Here is an 18339-nt window from a genome sequence, read left to right as displayed (position 1 = left end):
AAGAGTCTCAGACCGTTCATTCAGGGATTTGACGAAGAAATCTGACCATCTAGTTGGTGGGCGGCCACGCGGTCTTCTGATGTCTGGTAGAATCCAGTCGGTAACAGCTCTAGTCCAGCGGTTGCCTTTGAATCTCATTACATGTCTGTCCCATCTGATTTTTGATGCCTTGGCAAACGAGACAGCGTCCTGATTCTTGACAGTCGATGGAAGTCAGAACTCCAGATTCCTTCTCTCACTTGAGTGAGATGGGATATTCCTGCATAGCTCTTTAGATTCGTCTCTGGGATACTATTCAATATAGTACTGGAAATTCTGGCCATAGCAGTTAGGCAAGAAAAAGATATCGAGAGTATACAGATAGGAAAGGAAGAGGAATAGCATCACTATTTGTGACCCGAAAGCCGGGGTACATCATTTGGGGGCTCGTCTCAGATCTCATATGAACATACACAGACCTTAAAACTGTACGGAGGTTCTAAAAGAAAACAAAATTCCGTGGTCACTCAGGGGCGGTCTCCTTGAGAACGAGAGACCTGAGTGAAGGAAATCAGGAGTAGTTTCATTGAGACTGAGAGTCCTGAGTTTCAGGGGCAGTCTCCTTGAGACTGAAGGGCCTGAGTAAGAGGAGGGATTTGATGACCGTCAGACATTTTACATGGCCTCTGACTCCTCCCTTTGCATTGGAAGGTCATCAAGAGCTGAGTGTGAAGGGAGACATCCCTGACACTTTGGGACTGCAAGACCTACTTGCACTCCGTTAGGTAGCTTCTCAGGGGATTCAGATCTCTAAAGTTTTTTGTGTACATGACTGGCATTTTTTCACTGCTTGTATGTTGGTCGTTTCCGTGTCAGAAAATGTGGACGTCTGGTGTATTGTGTCATCGTGTGACTCTGCTCTTGACTCCCCTTGTGCTTTCATTATGGGTCATACTCAGCATTCCCCAATTTCTCTTGTGATTCATCATTTCAGCAATGAAAAGCACAAGGGCCATGATATCTCGATACAGGAGAAGATAAGTAAAACAGTGCAGAGATTAGAATAGGAAATGTTTTCTTATGCTGCTGTTAAAGCAAGGTAGAATTGACATCTGCACCTGTATGTTCATTGCAACACTATTAACAATTGCCAGAATCTGGAAACAACCCGAATACCCGAGAACAGACGACAGTTAACGAAATTTTAGTACATCTACACAATGGAATACTTATGAAGCTGTTAGGAAAGATAAAGTTATGAAATTTTCTTATAAATGGATGGTCGTGGAGAGTAGCATGCTAAGTGAAATGAGTCACACGGAGAGGGACAGACATAGAATGACTGAACTCACTTGTGGAATATAAAAAATAAAACAACCTATTTTGAGCCTGACACCCAAACAGTAGACACTATGTTGCTTCAAAGGTGAAAGCCTGTCTCAAGAGAAAGAGAAGGAGGCAGCAGAAATTAAGAAGGGATCACCATGTCAATGATGCTTGGAGGAATATTTCGTGAAAGGAGATGTGTGCCGAAAGTAAAGGACCAAACGAGATACCTTTTCAGTTTCTGAATTGGACAGTTTCATCTCAGCAGGGTCCCATGAGATACCTTGAGAACTGGAGTGAAAGCACAATGGTAGGGCGTTTTCCCTACACAAGTTCGACTGGGATCGATTCCTCCATCCCTCTCAGAGACGCCAGCAAGCTACCGAGAGTATCCTGCCCACACGCCGAGCCTGGCAACCTACCCGTGGCATATTCGATATGCCAAAAACAGTAACAACAAGTATCACTATGGAGACGTTACTGGTGACCGCTCGAGCATTTCATTGATGAATGGGACTACAGTGCTACAGTGCTACAGGTCTTGTCTTTATGCCAGGGGACCAAACCCTGCGATGCTCCTCGCTTACTCCCCACTCTGCTCTCAGGAATCAATCCTCGTGGTGCACGAATGACCATACTGGATGCTGGGATCAAATTGAGAAGGCTGGGAGCAAGGCAAATGCCCTCCCCACTTTTCTATCATTTTGTCCTGATAAAGGACCAAAATGTTCTGTATCGGCTGGGAAACACAGGTTTAGAAAAAGATGTTTTGTGGAGGGGGTCAGGAAAGATTCTACAATGTTTCGATGGTGGTTTGCACAGATCGTATCCGGCAACCTGGAAGAGTACGAGCCCTAGCTGGAGTGAACACTTAGTTCAAAGATAGTTTTAAGTTCTGAGCACCTCAAGTGGTGATGCAAAACAAAAAAAATGTAATAAGGTCCCATAGGGTCCATCACTATTCTGGACATGAGTCCACTCTACGCTCAGGTGGAATCGAGCGTGTTTCCTGCTCTGTATCCTCTCCGCACCCCTCCATACAGAGCTGCTCTCAACCCTGCAGACGGACCAGGTGTGTCTGGGTACTTCACTGGCCTGCTTCCTGCACTGACAAAGATCCCCACCCTGTCTGGCCTGAGGGCAGCCCCGCCCTCCCAGGTCTCTAAGGGGGTGGAGCCTCCTGAGCACCCTGAGCCCCCATGGTGAGGCATGTGTTTTGAGGGGTTTGGCTGAACTGGGGCACATGACACTGGGTTTCCAGACCCTGGCACTGCTCTGGACTGCAGGCAGGCTTCTCCCATGGTAGGAATATTCCCCCTCACCTGGGCAAAGTGTCTTAATGATTGAAACAGGATTGTCTGGAATAATTTTACTATTTAATTTAAATGTTATTTTAACACTGGGATTGACGGAGTTGTTTACAATACAGTTGTTTCAGACATTCATTCTCCTGCACCGATCACCTGCATCTCCGGGGTCTCCAAGATCATACAGGCCTGAGTCAGTCTTTAAAGGGAAAGAATTTCTGCAGATTTGTGCTCTGTTTCAGAGTTGGGGTGGGTGTAAAGTATTTTTCAAAGGGACCACGAGTTTTAAGAAAAGGGAAGATTTTCCAAAAAAATTTTTTTGAGGAATTGGTACAATTGGGCACCTGAAGGAACTCCCATTTAGCCCTCAGAGGGCAGGGCTGTAAGCTCCCAGATCAGGCAGAGGGAGGGTTGCCAGCCCGCACTCCTACATCCCAGAGCTTCTCTGAGCCATGCAGAGGGACACAGGTCCTTCATTGCCTTGGCTCTTGCACTGAAAAAGTTGCCCGCCGTGTCTGGCCACGAGGCAGCCCCACTCACCATGATCTCCAAGGAGGTGGAGCCTCCTGGAGGCCCTGAGCCTCCTGTGCTCCAGGAGGGATGAGGAGTGAGGCTGGCCTACGTAGATGGCACGAGGTTTCCTGACCCTGACCCTGCACTTGCTGCTGCAGGCCTGTGATTATGGGGGCGGTGTCCAGGGGGGGCATCTCCTGTGGTGGGTGGGACCTTGCCCCCACACCAGGACAAGAAGTTATTATTGGACCATGATTGTCTAAAATATTTGACTGCTTTAAATTACAATTTATTTACACACTGTGATTTACAAAGTTGTTCATAAAACAGTCGTTTCAGGCATTCATTGTTCCGCACCAATCAGCTATAGCTCCTGGGTTTCCATGAATCAGAGAGGACTTTTATCAATCTTTACGCGGAAAGGAATCTGCAGATTTAAGCTCTGCTTCACGGTGTGGGTGGGTAGGAAGCATTTTGCCCCCCCCCCCGGACACCACCCTCATAAGCACAGTCCTCCATAAGCCAGAGCAGGGTGAGGGTCAGGAAACCCCGTGCCACCTGCGCAGGCCAGCCTCACTCCTCATCCTTCCTGGAGCACAGGATCCTCAGGGCCTCCAGGAGGCTCCACCTCCTTGGAGATCTTGGTGAGTGGGGCTGCCTCGTGGCCAGACATGGTGGGCATCTTTTTCAGTGCAAGAGCCAAGACAATGAAGGACCTGTACCCCTCTGCATGGCTCAGAGCAGCTCTGGGATGCAGGAGTGCGGGCGGGAGAGCGAGCATGGAAAATGCTCTTCCTCTTGAGTGCAAAGTGAGCCCAAGTCTACAACAGCGATGGACGCTGCATGACTCCATCACATTTTTGTTTGTGTTGGGTGCCACCTGGAGATGCTTAGAATGTGCTCTTGCTTCTCAGCAAAGGAATCACACCTACTAGGGCTCAGGGGCCCATCCAGGGCTCCAGAATGGACCTGACCAGGCCACCTGCAAAACACCGTAGTATCTCTCCTGACCCCCTCCACAAAACGTCTTCTCTCTAAGTCGCATTTTGCCCAGTTTAAAGAGACCAGTGACCATTATCAGGACCAGAGTGATAGAACAGTGGATAGTTCATTTTGCTTTTCACACAGCTCTCACCGTTCGATTTGAGAATCCAGTATGGGCTAGTAGAATTTGCCCTAGCAAATCAAATTGATTGAGCATTTCCTAAGTCTTTATTATATAAGGATTTGAGACAAGGAAGGGTCAGATGTACTGAATTGAGGGGGCTAGAACGGCTTGGTATGTGGGAGGGGCGGGGATAGTAGGGCGGGGCTGTTTACTGTCTCTGTTTCCACAGGGCAATTCTCTGATGGGGATTGACTCTAGAGACACTCAGTCACCCGAAGCAGCTATACCCGAAGCGTAAGTGGAACTTGGGCACCAACTGTGAATTGAAAAAGTGGTTACTTTCTTCATTGTTTCAATCTCATCTGCATATTTTCATATCCATACTCGTGCTTTTTGCATCTCCTGATCTTTGGGTTGAGAGCAAGAGGGCACATGGTGCACTTCACTGTGAAATGCTCTTCGACGAAATAAACTAATTTGGAGAAATAGTTGTCTCCGGCTGTGACTACCACTGTTCAGGTTACTGTGGCCTGGTCAAATACCAGGAGCCATGGGCAACCTGCTCATTGTCTTGTTGTTGGCCCTCCTCTGCTTATTGCAGTGGGATTAGGAGTGCAAAAGGGGCTTGGGTGGACTGTGGATCAGGAACTCAGACCACGACCACGGGCGAGTCAAAACCCCACTGAACAAGTACCGGTGTGTCAGTCCTCTCTACCTTCATCCTGCATGTGAGCAAGAAGGACCTGTGGCCTTGCATGGACATGGTGAGATCCGGAGGACCTGGGCCCCCCTCTCTGCTGCCTGTCTGGGAGCTCATAGCTCTGCTCACCGAGTTCTAAGTGGGCGTTCCTGCTTGTGGCCAGTTGTGACAATCTTCGAAAATCCACCCTACCTCTCACTCCCAGTGGTCCCTTTGAAAAATACTTCCACTCACCCACAGCCTGAAACAGAGCACAAATATGCGCAGATTCCTTCCTCTGTAACATTGACTCAGGCCTCCTGAACGTGGACGCTCTGAGCTACAGCTGATTGGTGCAAAAACAATGAATGCCTGAAAGAAGTCTATTATAAACAGCTTTGACCAAATCCAGTGTTTAAATTAAGTTTAAACAGAAATTGCAAAATCACTCCAGAATATCATGTTAAATAATTGACAGTTTGCCCAGGTGAAAGGTCCACTCTTGCTCCGTCATCCCGTTGTTCGTGGACTTGCTGGAGCGGGCCCCAGTAACATCTCAGAGTGAGACTTGTTGTTACTGTTTTTGGCATGTCGAATATGCCACGAGTATAGCGGATAGGGCATTTGCCTTGCAGGTGGCCGACCCGGATTGATTCCTCCTTCCATCTCGACCAGACTGGAAAGCCACGAGAGTTTCCTGCCCGCACGGCAGAGCCTGGCAAGCTACCCGTGGCGTATTTGATATGCCAAAACCAGTTTCAACAAATCTCACAATGGAGAACTTACTGCTGCTGGCTTGAGCAAATAGATGAACAATGGGTGGACAGTGCTAGAGTGCTACGGTGTCCAGGTGAAGGGGCACATTCCCACCACGGGAGATGCCAAACCCTCATAACCCTGCCCCCAGTCCAGAGCAAGGCAAAGGTCTGGAAGCCCGGTGTCACTTGCCTCAGACCATCCCAACTCCACAGACACCTGTGCCTCTGAGGAGGCTGAGGGTCTCCAAGAGGCCCCAACCTCTTCGAGACGGGAAGGGCGGGGCTGCCCTCAGCCAGACAGGGTGGGGCTCTTCCTCAGCGCCAGAGCCAAGGCAATGAAGGGAATAGACTGAACTGTGTGTCCCTCTGAAGGGGTGAGAGCAGCTGTGGGATGGAGGGGTGCGGGCAGGAGAGAGAGCAGGTAAAATGCGCTTGCACTTGAGCAAAAAGTAGACCCAAGTCTACAACAGCAATGGACTCTGCATGACTCCATCACATTTTTGTTCCTTTGGAGTCGCACCAGGGGGTGCTCAGAACTTATTCCTGCGTCTGAGCGAAGGGATTACTCCTCGCCAGGCTCAGGGGCCACCCGGGTGCCTGATAGGTCATGGCCATGTCACCTGCAAGACCCCATAGTATCTCTCCTGACCCCCTCCACGAAACGTCTTCTCTCTAAACCTCTATTTGCTTAGATGATAAATACTTGATGATAAATACTAGATGATAAATACCTGGCCAGGACACCTGCAAAACACTGTACAATCTCTCCTTACACCCTCCACAAAAAGTCTTCTCTCTAAGCCTCATTTTTCCCAGTTTATAAAGACCAGAGACCATTATAAAGGCCAGAGTGATAGAACTTTGGGTAGTGCATTTGCTTTGCACGCAGCTCTCCCTGTTCAATCTGAGCATCCAGTATGGTCCAGTAGACCTTTGCTCTAGCAAATCAAATTGATTTAGCAATTTAAAAGTCTTTATTATATAAGCATTTGAGACAAGAAAGGGCCAGAAGTACTGATACTTGGAGGGTTACAACAGCCTGGTACGGGGGGGTTGCGGGGCGGCAGGGTGGGGCTGTTTACTGTTTCTGTTTCTACAGGACATCTCTGTTTCGGATTGAACCTGGGATTTTCCTTTGCACTGTAACTTCAGAGTTTTTGATGGCACCTGAAATAGTTTTTTTTTCTTCATTTATTTTCTTATTTATTTTTTTACTTGGAGTCCAAACCTAGGTTTTGACATGCAAGACTATTGCTCTACCACTAAACTTCTTCTTAATGACTGCAAAAGTTGTTACTATATATTTTGAGATGGTCAATATGGACATTTAATTTCAGAACTTAATACCCCTTATATAATATCTATATCAGGCAGATATATAATATATATTATATGCACATGAGGGGTTTTGAGTAAGTACGTGGCGGTCGCAAGACATCTTATAGCCTAGTTCTCCCTCTGCGAGAACCTGGCTAGCTACCAAGAGTTTCCTGCCTTCATAGGAGAGTCTCGCAAACTCCCCATGCTGTATTCCTATGGCAAAATCAGTAACGATGATGGATCTCATTCCCCTGACCCTGAAAGAGCCTCCAATACGGCACCACTGGAAAGGAGGAGTAAAGATAGGCTACTAAAATCTCAGGGCTAGGATGAATGGAGACGTTACTTAAATGGCTGAAGAAATTCGACGATTAACGGGATGATGACGATCTTGATGATGATGATGAGGGGTTTTGAGGTACAGAATGCATGTAGCAGTGAAAGATTATATACAGTGGTAAAGCTTTTAGATGGAGGCAATTATCTTATGGAGATTAACTGTAGAGACACTGTGTCACCTGAAGCATCTATACTGCTCTTCTTTCTCTTGCTATTAGTACATATTAAATAGCTAAGGTTACATTTTATTTATTTATTAGCATTTGGTTTCATTTTGCTCTTTGGGTCACACCAGGCGATGCACAGGGGTTACTCCTGGTTTGTACTCTAATTGCTCCTGGGAGTGCTCGATGAAACAGATAGGATGCTGGGAATGAAACCCCGTCGGCCGCGTGCATGGCAAATGCCCTACCCGAAGTAAGGCTACATCCGTGAATGGAAAAAAGTGGATACTTCCTTCAGCTCTGTCGGGGGTGTTTTAATCCCACCCTCTCGTCTGCATATTTTTATATCCATACTCCTGTTTTTTGTACCTCCTTATCTTTGGGTTCAGAGCAAGAGGACACATGGTGCACTTCACTGTGAAATGTTGTTCGATGAAAAAAACTGATGTTGAGAAATAGTTGTCTACTCTCGTGATGATCACTGTTCAGTTTACTTTGGTCTGGTCAAATGCCAGTAGCCACCGGTGACCTGCCCATGTCTTGGTGTTGGCTCTCGTCTGTTTATATCAGCCAGATTATGGTGCAAAAGGGGTTTTGGTGGCCTGTGGATCAGAAACACATACCCAGGTCGAGGTAGAGTCCTAACCCCACTGAGCTGTAACGGTGCCTGAGCCCTCTCTACTTTCCTCTTGCATGTGAGCATGAAGGGACTGTGGCTTTTGCATGGACATGGTGAGGTCTGGAGGCCCTTGGCCTCTGTCCCTACTCCCTGCTATGGGAGTTCATAGCCCACCCCACTGGGGGCTAGTTTGGAGTACCTTTTTGTACCCAGTTGTGCCAATCCACCAAAAAAGTCTGGAGAAAGTCCACTCTACACCTGACACCCAGGAATCCGTTTGAAAAATACTTCCCACACACCCACTGCCTGAAACAGAGCACAAAGCTGCAGATTCCTTTCTCTGTCAGACTGACTCAGGCCTCTATGAACTTGGAGTCTCTGAGCTACAACAGATTGGTACAAAAACAAAGAATGCCTGAAAGAACTGTATTATGAAGAGCTTTGTCAAACCCACTGTTTAAAGAAAGTTTAAAGAGAAATTGCAAAATCGCTCCAGACTATCATGTTAAATAATTGGCACTTTGCCAATTATGAGGCTGAGGGAGGCTGGGAATTCAGCAAGGGATTGAACTTGCTCTGAAAGTCATAGTTGCCAGGTTTAATGTCCCCATAGTTCTCGGTATGATCCAGGGTTCCATTTCAGCATGGTAAAAAACTAGAAATAAGGGGGACAAATGAAACTTACCTGCTGGCATGTTCCAAAGATCACGAAGATCCTAGGAGATGCTTAACCATTTGTTCCTCGAAGGTGGAATCCTCTGCCAGTTCCCCAAATGTGGCGAGAAAGCTATCATCTGAGGGAGTGGGGCGCTGTTCTCGGCCTAAGTCGAATGAGAGATTGCTTCGTAGCAAGTGACTCGCAGGTTGTGGACAGACTTGGTTGCCGGGGTCCTAGTTCGACCCTAGCACCTTTGGTCTCACTAAGGGCTGATAAGTAGACTTTGCTCGGGCAAATCAAATTGACTCAGCATTGTCTAAGTTTTCTCTAATACATATATTTTAAATAGAACGATTTGTGACAAGGAGGGGCCAAAACTATTGGTACTGAGGGGGCTCTAACAGCCTGGTGTGTGAGAGGGGCGGTGTGGGTAGTGCCGTGCCGTTTATGTCTCTAAGTGTCAACAGGGTATCTCTGTTTCGGTATGATCCCGGATTCTCGATTGTTCACTAACCTCAGAGTTTTTCATGTCACCTGAAACCTCTTTGCCCACCATATTTACTTTTTGATTGATTGATTGACTGATTGCCGTCCAAACCGGGTTCCTAAAATGCAAGAATAGGAGCTGGAGAGATAGCACAGCGGGTAGGGCGTTTGCCTTGCACGCGGCCGACCCGGGTTCAAATCCCAGCATCCCATATGGTCCCCTGAGCACGGCCAGGGGTAATTCCTGAGTGCAGAGCCAGGAGTAACCCCTGTGCATACGCAGGTGTGACCCCCCCCCCCAAAAAAAAAGCTAAAATGCAAGAATATTATTCTACCACTAAGCAAAGTCTCAGATGTGAAGAAAAGTGGTTATTTTCGGTTGTTTTTCCTCTCTCTATTTTTTCTTTGATGGTCAGTATGGGCAGTTCAGTTCCAGTACTGGTTCGACCTTATACAATATATGCTTTTCTCTTTGCCTTGCTACTAGTACGTATTAAACAATTACACTTACATTTTATTTATTATTTTCTTTATTTACTCTTTGCTTTTGGGGTCACTCTGGCAATTCTCCGGGCTTACCCCTGGATTTGCACTCAGGAAATACTTCTGGCGGTACTCCCAGACCATATGTGATTCTGGGAATCAGACCCGGGTGAGCCAAAAGCAAGTGAAACCCTTCTAGACTATGGCCTTGGGGGGATTGAAATCTGAGGCTCCATCACAGTATGTGGATGCTTGTAGGCAGCTCTCTGGCCGAGCTCTTTAGGGCCTAAAGGACATTCACGCCCAGTCACAGCAGCATCTCTTTTGTCTGCAGACATGGCCCTCCCTGTCCTAGCTGTGCACAATTAGTCTCCTATCCTGGATGTTTTTCTCTCATGTAATGTTCGAGAGCCCATCCCTCACCAGTGTCCATTCTCAAACACCAATGAACCAGTATCACTCCCACCCCCTGTTCCCATCCCCCCACCGAGCCTCTGTGGCAGGGCATTCCAATTTGTTCTCTCTCTCTCTCTCTCTCTCTCTAATTTTGGGTGTTGTGGTTTGCAGTAGGGGTATTGATTGGCCGTCGTGTTCAGGCTCTAGTCTACTTTCAGCACGCATCTCCCTTTCCGCGACGGATCTCCAATCACATTTTACTTGGTGTTCCCTTCTCAATCTGGGATGACTTTCCACCAACACGTGAGGCCCGCTTCCAAGCTATGGAGCCAACCTCGTAGAGACTGGCACTTTCAATCGCCCCGTACTCACCAAATTTTTCAATAGCAGCATGAGAAAGTAATTCCTATTTTCATCTCTGCACTGCATTATCGTTCTTCACCTCTCCCGAGAGGTCGCTCTCCTTGACTTGAAATGGATGAAATGGTCCAGCACAATGTTAAGTGGGGTAGACTGAGTCTGACCCATAATGAAATCAAGTACAAGTGGAGTCAAAAAGCAGAGTCACAATAAGACACATTACCCCAGATGTCCATAAAATCCGACAGAAAAATGACCAACAGACAAACCGTGAAAAATGCCAGTCCTTTACACAAAAACTTCTCCAGATATGACTGCCCTGAGAACCTACTGAACGGAGTCCAAGTAGAGCTTGCAGTCCCAGGGTGTCAGGGATGTCTCCCTTCACACTCACTTCTTTTTTTTCTTTATTTATTTTTAATTAGTGAATCACTGGGAGGGTACAGTTACAGAGTTACTCATCTTTGTGCTCTTGTTTCCCTCATACAAAGTTCGAGAACCCATCACTTCACCAGTGCCCATTCTCCAACACCAGTAAACCCAGCATCCCTGCTATCCTCCCCAATCCCATCTCCCCACACCCCACCCCGCCACTGTGGCAGGGTATTCCCTTTTGTTGTCTCTCTCTAATTAGGTGTTGTGTTTTGCAATAATGGTGTTGAGTGGCCACTGTGTTCAGTCTCTAGTCTACATTCAGCCGGCCTCACCCTTCCCCCGCATGGCCTCCTACCGCATTATACTTGGTGAACCCTTCTCTGAGTTGCCCTCTCCCCAGAATGTGAGGCCAGCCTCCAAGCCAAGGAGTCAGCCTCCTGGTACTTATTTCTACTAGTCTTGGGTCACACTCACTCTTGTTGACTCTCCAGTGGAACTGGTGGAGTCAGAACCCTTGTAAAATATCTGTCCATCCTCAGAACCCCCTTTAACTCAGGCCCCTCAATCTTAAGGAGACAGCCCCTGAGCCTCAGGTCTCTCAGTCTCTGAGACTACTACTGAGTTCATTCACTCAGGGTTCTGGGTCTTAAGGAGACCGCCCCTGAGTGACGTCGTATTTTTATTTACTTTTAGAAAACCTCTGTACTCCTCTAAGGTTTGTGTAAGTTTAACTGAGACCTCGGACGAGCCCCCAAAACCCGTGTTTCCCGTTTTACGGGTCAAAAATTGTGATGCCTAGACCTCTTTCCTTTCTATCGTTATACACTTGATACCTTTTACTTGGCTAACTGCTATGGCCAGAATTTCTAGTATTATATTGAATAGGACTGGGGAGGGTAGGCAACCTTGTCTTGACCCTGATGGAAGAGGGTAGGCTGTTAGGTTCTCCCCACTGAGAATGATGCTTGCCATGGATTTGTGGGAGATGGCTTTGACTCTATTGAGGAATGTTCCTTCAATGCCTATTTTGCTGAGAGTTTTCATCCTAAATGGGGGCTGGATCTTGTCAAATACTTTCTCTGCATCTATTGTTATGGGCATATGGTTTTATCTTTTCCTTTCATTGATATGATGGATTATGTTGATTGATATGTGAATGTCAATCCATCCTTGAATCCCCGGAAAGACTCCTACTTGGTCATAGTGTATGATCTTTTTGTGAATCGTTGGATTCTGTTTGGTCGGATTTTGTTGATCATGTTTACATCTGTGTTCATCAGGATTATCTGCCTTTAATTCTCTTTCTCTGTGGTGTCTCTGTGTGCTTTTGGTATCAGGGTGATATTTGCTTCATAGAAGCTGTTTGGAAGTGTTACTGATTCTTTGATTTCCAGAAAAATCTTTAAAAAGATTGTAAGTCCTCTTTGAAGATTGAAGAAATTCACTAATGAATCCAAATGGCAATAATTGTATATTTCTGTGGGGTTATGAGTGCTAAAAGGTCTCGCGTGGTCTGTGGAGACAGGTAGTCAGATCCAGGACAAAGCAGAATGAGAGCCCCACTGAGCCGTCTCCGGTTCCTCAGTCATCTCTACCTTTCTCCAGCATGTGTGCAGGGAACGGACTGTGGTCTTTGCATGGACATGGTTAGGTCTGGAAACCTGGGATTCTTTCCCTTCTGCCTATTCTAGGAGCATAACCCGGCCCACTGAGGCTTAGAGTTCCTGCTAGCGCCTAATTGTCCCAGTCCCTGAAAAAATGTCTATAGAAAGTCCACCGCACTCCACAAACCTAGTGGTCCCATTGAAAAATGCTTCCTACCAAGCACACGGTGAAACAGCGCCCAAATCTGCAGATTCCTTTCCGCGTAAAGATTGATAAAAGGCCCCTATGATTCGTGGAAACCCCGGAGCTATAGCTGATTGGTGCGGAAACAATGAATGCCTGAAATGACTGTTTTATGAACAACTTTGTTAATCACAATGTGTAAATAAATTTTAATTTAAAACAGTCAAATTATTTTAGACAATCATGGTTCAATAATTACTTCTTGCCCCGGTGTGGGGGCAAGGTCCCACCCACCACAGGACATGTCCCCCCTGGACATCGCCCCCATAAGCACAGGCCTGCAGCAGCCAGAGCAGGATCAGGGTCAGGATTCCCCATGCCACCTGCGCAGGCCAGCCTCACTCCTCATCCCTCCTGGACCACAGGAGGCTCAGGGCCTCCAGGAGGCTCCACCTCCTTGGGGATCTTGGTGAGCTGGGCTGCCTCGAGGCCAGACATGGTGGGCATCTTTTTCAGTGCAAGATCCAAGACAATGAACGACCTGTACCCCCCCCCCTCTGCATGGCTCAGAGCAGCTCTGGGATGCAGTACTGCGGGCGGGAGAGCGAGCACGGAAAATGCTCTTCCTCTTGAGTGCAATGTGCGCCCAAGTCTACAACAGCGATCGACGCTGCATGACTCCATCACATTTTTGTTTGTGTTGGGTGCCACCTGGAGATGCTTAGAATGTGCTCTTGCTTCTCAGCAAAGAAATCACACCTACTAGAGCTCACGGGCCATCCAGGGCGCCAGAATGGACCTGACCAGACCACCTGCAAAACACCGTAGTATCTCTCCTGACCCCCTCCACACAACGTCTTCTCTCTAAGCCTCATTTTGCCCAGTTTATAAAAACCAGTGACTACTATCAGGGCCAGAGTGATAGAACAGTGGACAGTGAATTTTGCTTTTCACACAGCTCTCACTATTTGATTTGAGAATCCAGTCTGGGCCAGTAGACTTTGCCCTAACAAATCAAATTGATTGAGTATTTCCTAAGTCTTTATTATATAAGGATTTGAGACAAGGAAGGGCCAGATGTACTGAATTGAGGGGGCTACAATGGCCTCGTATGTGGGAGGGGCGGGGATAGTAGGGCGGGGCTGTTTACTGTCTCTGTTTCCACAGGGCAATTCTCTTATGGAGATTGACTCTAGAGACACTCAGTCACCCGAAACAGCTGTACCGCTTTTCTCTTTCTCTTGCTACTTTTACATATTAAACAATGAAGGTTACATTTTATTTATTTTTTACGAATTTCTTTTCATTTTACTTTTTGTGTCACACCCGGGAATGCACAGGGGTTAGTTACTCCTGTCTTTGCACTCTGTAATTACTCCTGGGAGTGCTCACGGAGCCACATAGGATGCTGGGAATCAAACCTGGTCAAACGAGTGCAAGGCAATTGCAGTCCCCGATGTACTTACGCACCAACCGTGAATTGAAAAAGTGTTTATTTTCCATTGTCAAAATGGCAATACTCCCAAAAGCATTATACAGATTTAACGCGATCCCTATAGGGATACCCATGGAATTCTTCAAAGAAGCGGAGCAAACAATCCTGAAATGTATATGGAACAATAAACGCCCACGGCTAGCTAAAACAATTCTTGGGAAAAGATGATGGGAGGCATCACCCTCCCCAACCTTAAACTCTACTACAAAGCGGTAACAATTAAAACAGCATGGTACTGGAACAAAGGCAGAGCTGCAGACCAATGGAACAGGGTGGAATATCCCCACACACAACCTCAAATGTATGATCATCTAATCTTTGATAAAGGAGCAAGAGATGTGAAGTGGAGCAAGGAAAGCCTCTTTAACAAATGGTGCTGGCACAACTGGACAACCACGTGCAAAAAAATGGGCTTAGAACTCGACCTGACACCATGCAGAAAAGTCAGATCAAAATGGATTAAACACCTCAACATCAGACCACAAACCATAAGGTACATTGAAGATAAGGTTGGCAAAACCCTCTACGATATTGAAGGTAAAGGTATCTTCAAAGATGACACGGAACTAAACAATCTAGTAAAAACAGAGATCAACAAATGGGGCTATATTAAACTAAAAAGCTTCTGCACCGCAAAAGATACAGTGACCAGAATACAAAGACTATCTACAGAATGGGAAAGGATATTTACACAATACCCATAAGATAAGGGGTTAATATCAATGGTATTTAAAGCACTGGTTGAACTCTACAAGAAGAAAACATCCAACCCCATCAAAAAATGGGGCGAAGAAATGAACAGAAACTTTACCAAGGAAGAGATACGAATGGCCAAAAGGCACATGAAAAAATGCTCTACATCACTAATCGTCAGAGAGATGCAGATCAAAACAACCATGAGATACCACCTCACACCACAGAGACTAGCACACATCCAAAAGAACAAAAGCAACCGCTGTTGGAGAGGATGTGGGGAGAAAGGGACCCTTCTATACTGCTGGTGGGAATGCCGGCTAGTTCAGCCCTTTTGGAAAACAGTATGGACGATTCTCAAAAAACTAGAGGTTGAGCTCCCATTTGACCCAGCAATACCACTGCTGGGAATATATCCCAGAAAAGCCAAAAAAGTATAGTCGAAGTGACATACGCACTTATATGTTCACCGCAGCACTGTTTACAATAGCCAGAATCTGGAAAAAACCCGAGTGCCCTAGAACAGATGACTGGTTGAAGAAACTCTGGTCCATCTATACAATGGAATACTATGCAGCTGTTAGAAAAAATGAGGTCCTGACGTTTGCATATAAGTGGATCAACATGGAAAGTATCATGCTAAGTGAAATGAGTCAGAAAGAGAGAGACAGACATAGAAAGATTGCACTCATCTGTGGAATATAGAATAATAGACTATAAGACTAACGCCCAAGAATAGTAGAAAAAAGTACCAGGAGGTTGTCTCCATGGCTTGGAGGCTGGTGTCTCATTCTGGGTAACTCAGGGAAGGGACCACCAAGTGAAATATGGTTGGAGGTCATGTGGGGGAAGGGTGATGTGGGCCGAATACAGACTAGAGACTGAACACAATGGCCACCCAACACCTTTATTGCAAACCACAACAGCTAATCAGAGAGAGAGAACAAAAGGGAATACCCTGCCATAGTGGCAGGGTGGGGTGGGGGGAGACGGGACTGGGGACGGGGGGAAGGATGTTGGGTTTACTGGTGGTGGAGAATGGGCACTGATGAAGGGATGGGTTATCGAACTTTGTATGGGGGAAACATGAGAACAAAGATGTATGGATCTGTAACTGTACCCTCAGGATGACTCTCTAATTAAAAATAAACTAATAAAAAAATTAATGTAAAAAAAGATAAAAAAAATAAATGTGAAAAAAAAGAAGGCCATTCTACTATAACCCATTGCTCCCTTCGTGTTTTGTATGCTGTTCCATGTAACTTCATCACCATTCATTTAATCCTCATTCTGTTCCTTTCTATCACTACTGCCTAAAGTAATACCTTAATAATTAAACAAGACAGTCTTTAAAAAAAAAGAAAGAAAAAAAAGAAAAAGTGTTTATTTTCTTCATAGATTCTTTTTCATCTGCATATTTTTATATCCATACTCGCAGTGATTTTGTATCTCCTGATCTTTGGTTTCAGAGCAAGAGGACACATGGTGCACTTCACTGTGAAATGCTCTTCGATGAAATAAACTAATTTGGAGAAATAGTTGTCTCCGGTTGTGACTACCAGTGTTCAGGTTACTGTGGTCTGGTCAAATACCAGGAGCCATGGGCAACCTGCTCATTGTCTTGTTGTTGGCCCTCCTCTGCTTATTGCAGTGGGATTAGGAGTGCAAAAGGGGCTTGGGTGGACTGTGGATCAGGAACTCAGACCCAGGCCAAGGGTGAGTCATAACCCCACTGAGCAAGTACCGGTGTTTCAGTCCTCTCTACCTTCATCCTGCATGTGAGCAAGAAGGACCTGTGGCCTTGCATGGACATGGTGAGATCCGGAGGACCTGGGCCCCCCTCTCTGCTGCCTGTCTGGAAGCTCATAGCTCTGCTCACCGAGGGCTAAGTGGGAGTTCCTGCTGGTGGCTTGTAGTGCCAATCCTCAAAAACACGTCTGGAGAAAATCCACCCTACCACTCACATCCAGTGGTCCCTTTCAGAAATACTTCCCACTTACCCACTGTCTGAAAAACAGCAGAAATCCTCACAGATTCCTTCCTCTGTAAGATTGACTCAGGCCTCCTGAACTTGGACGCTCTGAGCTACAGCTGATTGGTGCAAAAACAATGAATGCCTGAAAGAAGTCTATTATAAACAGCTTTGACCAAATCCAGAGTTTAAATAAAGTTTAAACAGAAATTGAAATATCACTCCAAACTATCATGTTAAATAATTGAGAGTTTTCCCAGGTGAAAGGTCCACTCTTGCTCTGTCATCCCGTTGTTCGTGGACTTGCTAGAGTGGGCCCGAGTAACATCTCAAAGTGAGACATGTTGTTACTGTTTTTGGCATGTCGAATATGCCACGAGTACAGTGGATAGGGCATTTGCCTTGCAGGTGGCCGACCCGGGTTGATTTCTCCTTCCCTCTCGGCAAGACTGGAAAGCTACGAGAGTTTCCTGCCCACATGGCAGAGCCTGGCAAGCTACCCGTGGCGTATTCGATATGCCAAAACCAATTTCAACAAATCTCACAACGGAGACCTTACTGGTGCTGGCCTGAGCAAATCGATGAACAATGAGAGGACAGTGCTAGAGTGTTACGGTGTCCAGGTGAAGGGGCACATTCCCACCACGGGAGATGCCAAACCCTCATAACCCTGCCCCCAGTCCAGAGCAAGGCAAAGGTCTGGAAGCCCGGTGTCACTTGCCTCAGACAATCCCAACTCCACAGACACCTGTGCCTCAGAGGAGGCTGAGGGTCTCCAAGAGGCCCCGCCCTCTTCGAGACGGGAAGGGCGGGGCTGCCCTCAGCCAGACAGGGTGGGGCTCTTCCTCAGCGCCAGAGCCAAGCCAATGAAGGGAACAGACTGAACTGTGTCCCTCTGAAGGAGTGAGAGCAGCTCTGGGATGGAGGGGTGCGGGCAGGAGAGAGAGCCGGTAAGATGTGCTTGCACTTGAGAGCAAAGTGGACCCAAGTCTACAACAGCAATGGACTCTGCATGACTCCATCTCATTTTTGTTCCTTTTGAGTCCCACCTGGGGTTGCTCAGTAAATTATTTCTGCGTCTGAGCGAAGGAATTACTCCTCCTAGGGCTCAAGGGCCATTCTGGTGCCGGATAGGTCATGGCCATGTCACCTGCAAGATACCGTAGTATCACTCCTAACCCTCTCCACGAAATGTCTTCTCTCTAAACCTCTATTTGCCTAGATGACAAAGACTTTAGGCCTTTATCAATAAGGGCCGAAGTGATGAAACAGAGGGTAGAAATTTGCCTTGTTCACAGCTGTCCCAATAATTCCCAGCATCCAGTCCGGTCATTCGTAAACCGCCAGGAGTGATTTCTGTGTGCAAAACTAGGAATAAACCACGAGCCCCGCCGGATTAGATCCCCTGGCAAAAAGAAAAGAATAGACTTCATCAAAGCTATCTCAAGGTACCCAGCTGCGATGGAAATGTGCGACCCTCTGAGGACAGCTGCCCTGCGCCTTTGGGTTCATGAGTACCGT

This window comes from Sorex araneus, chromosome 5, assembly GCF_027595985.1.
Source record: "Sorex araneus isolate mSorAra2 chromosome 5, mSorAra2.pri, whole genome shotgun sequence".
NCBI classification, from domain to species: Eukaryota; Metazoa; Chordata; class Mammalia; order Eulipotyphla; family Soricidae; genus Sorex; species Sorex araneus.
This window is presented reverse-complemented; position numbering follows the sequence as displayed.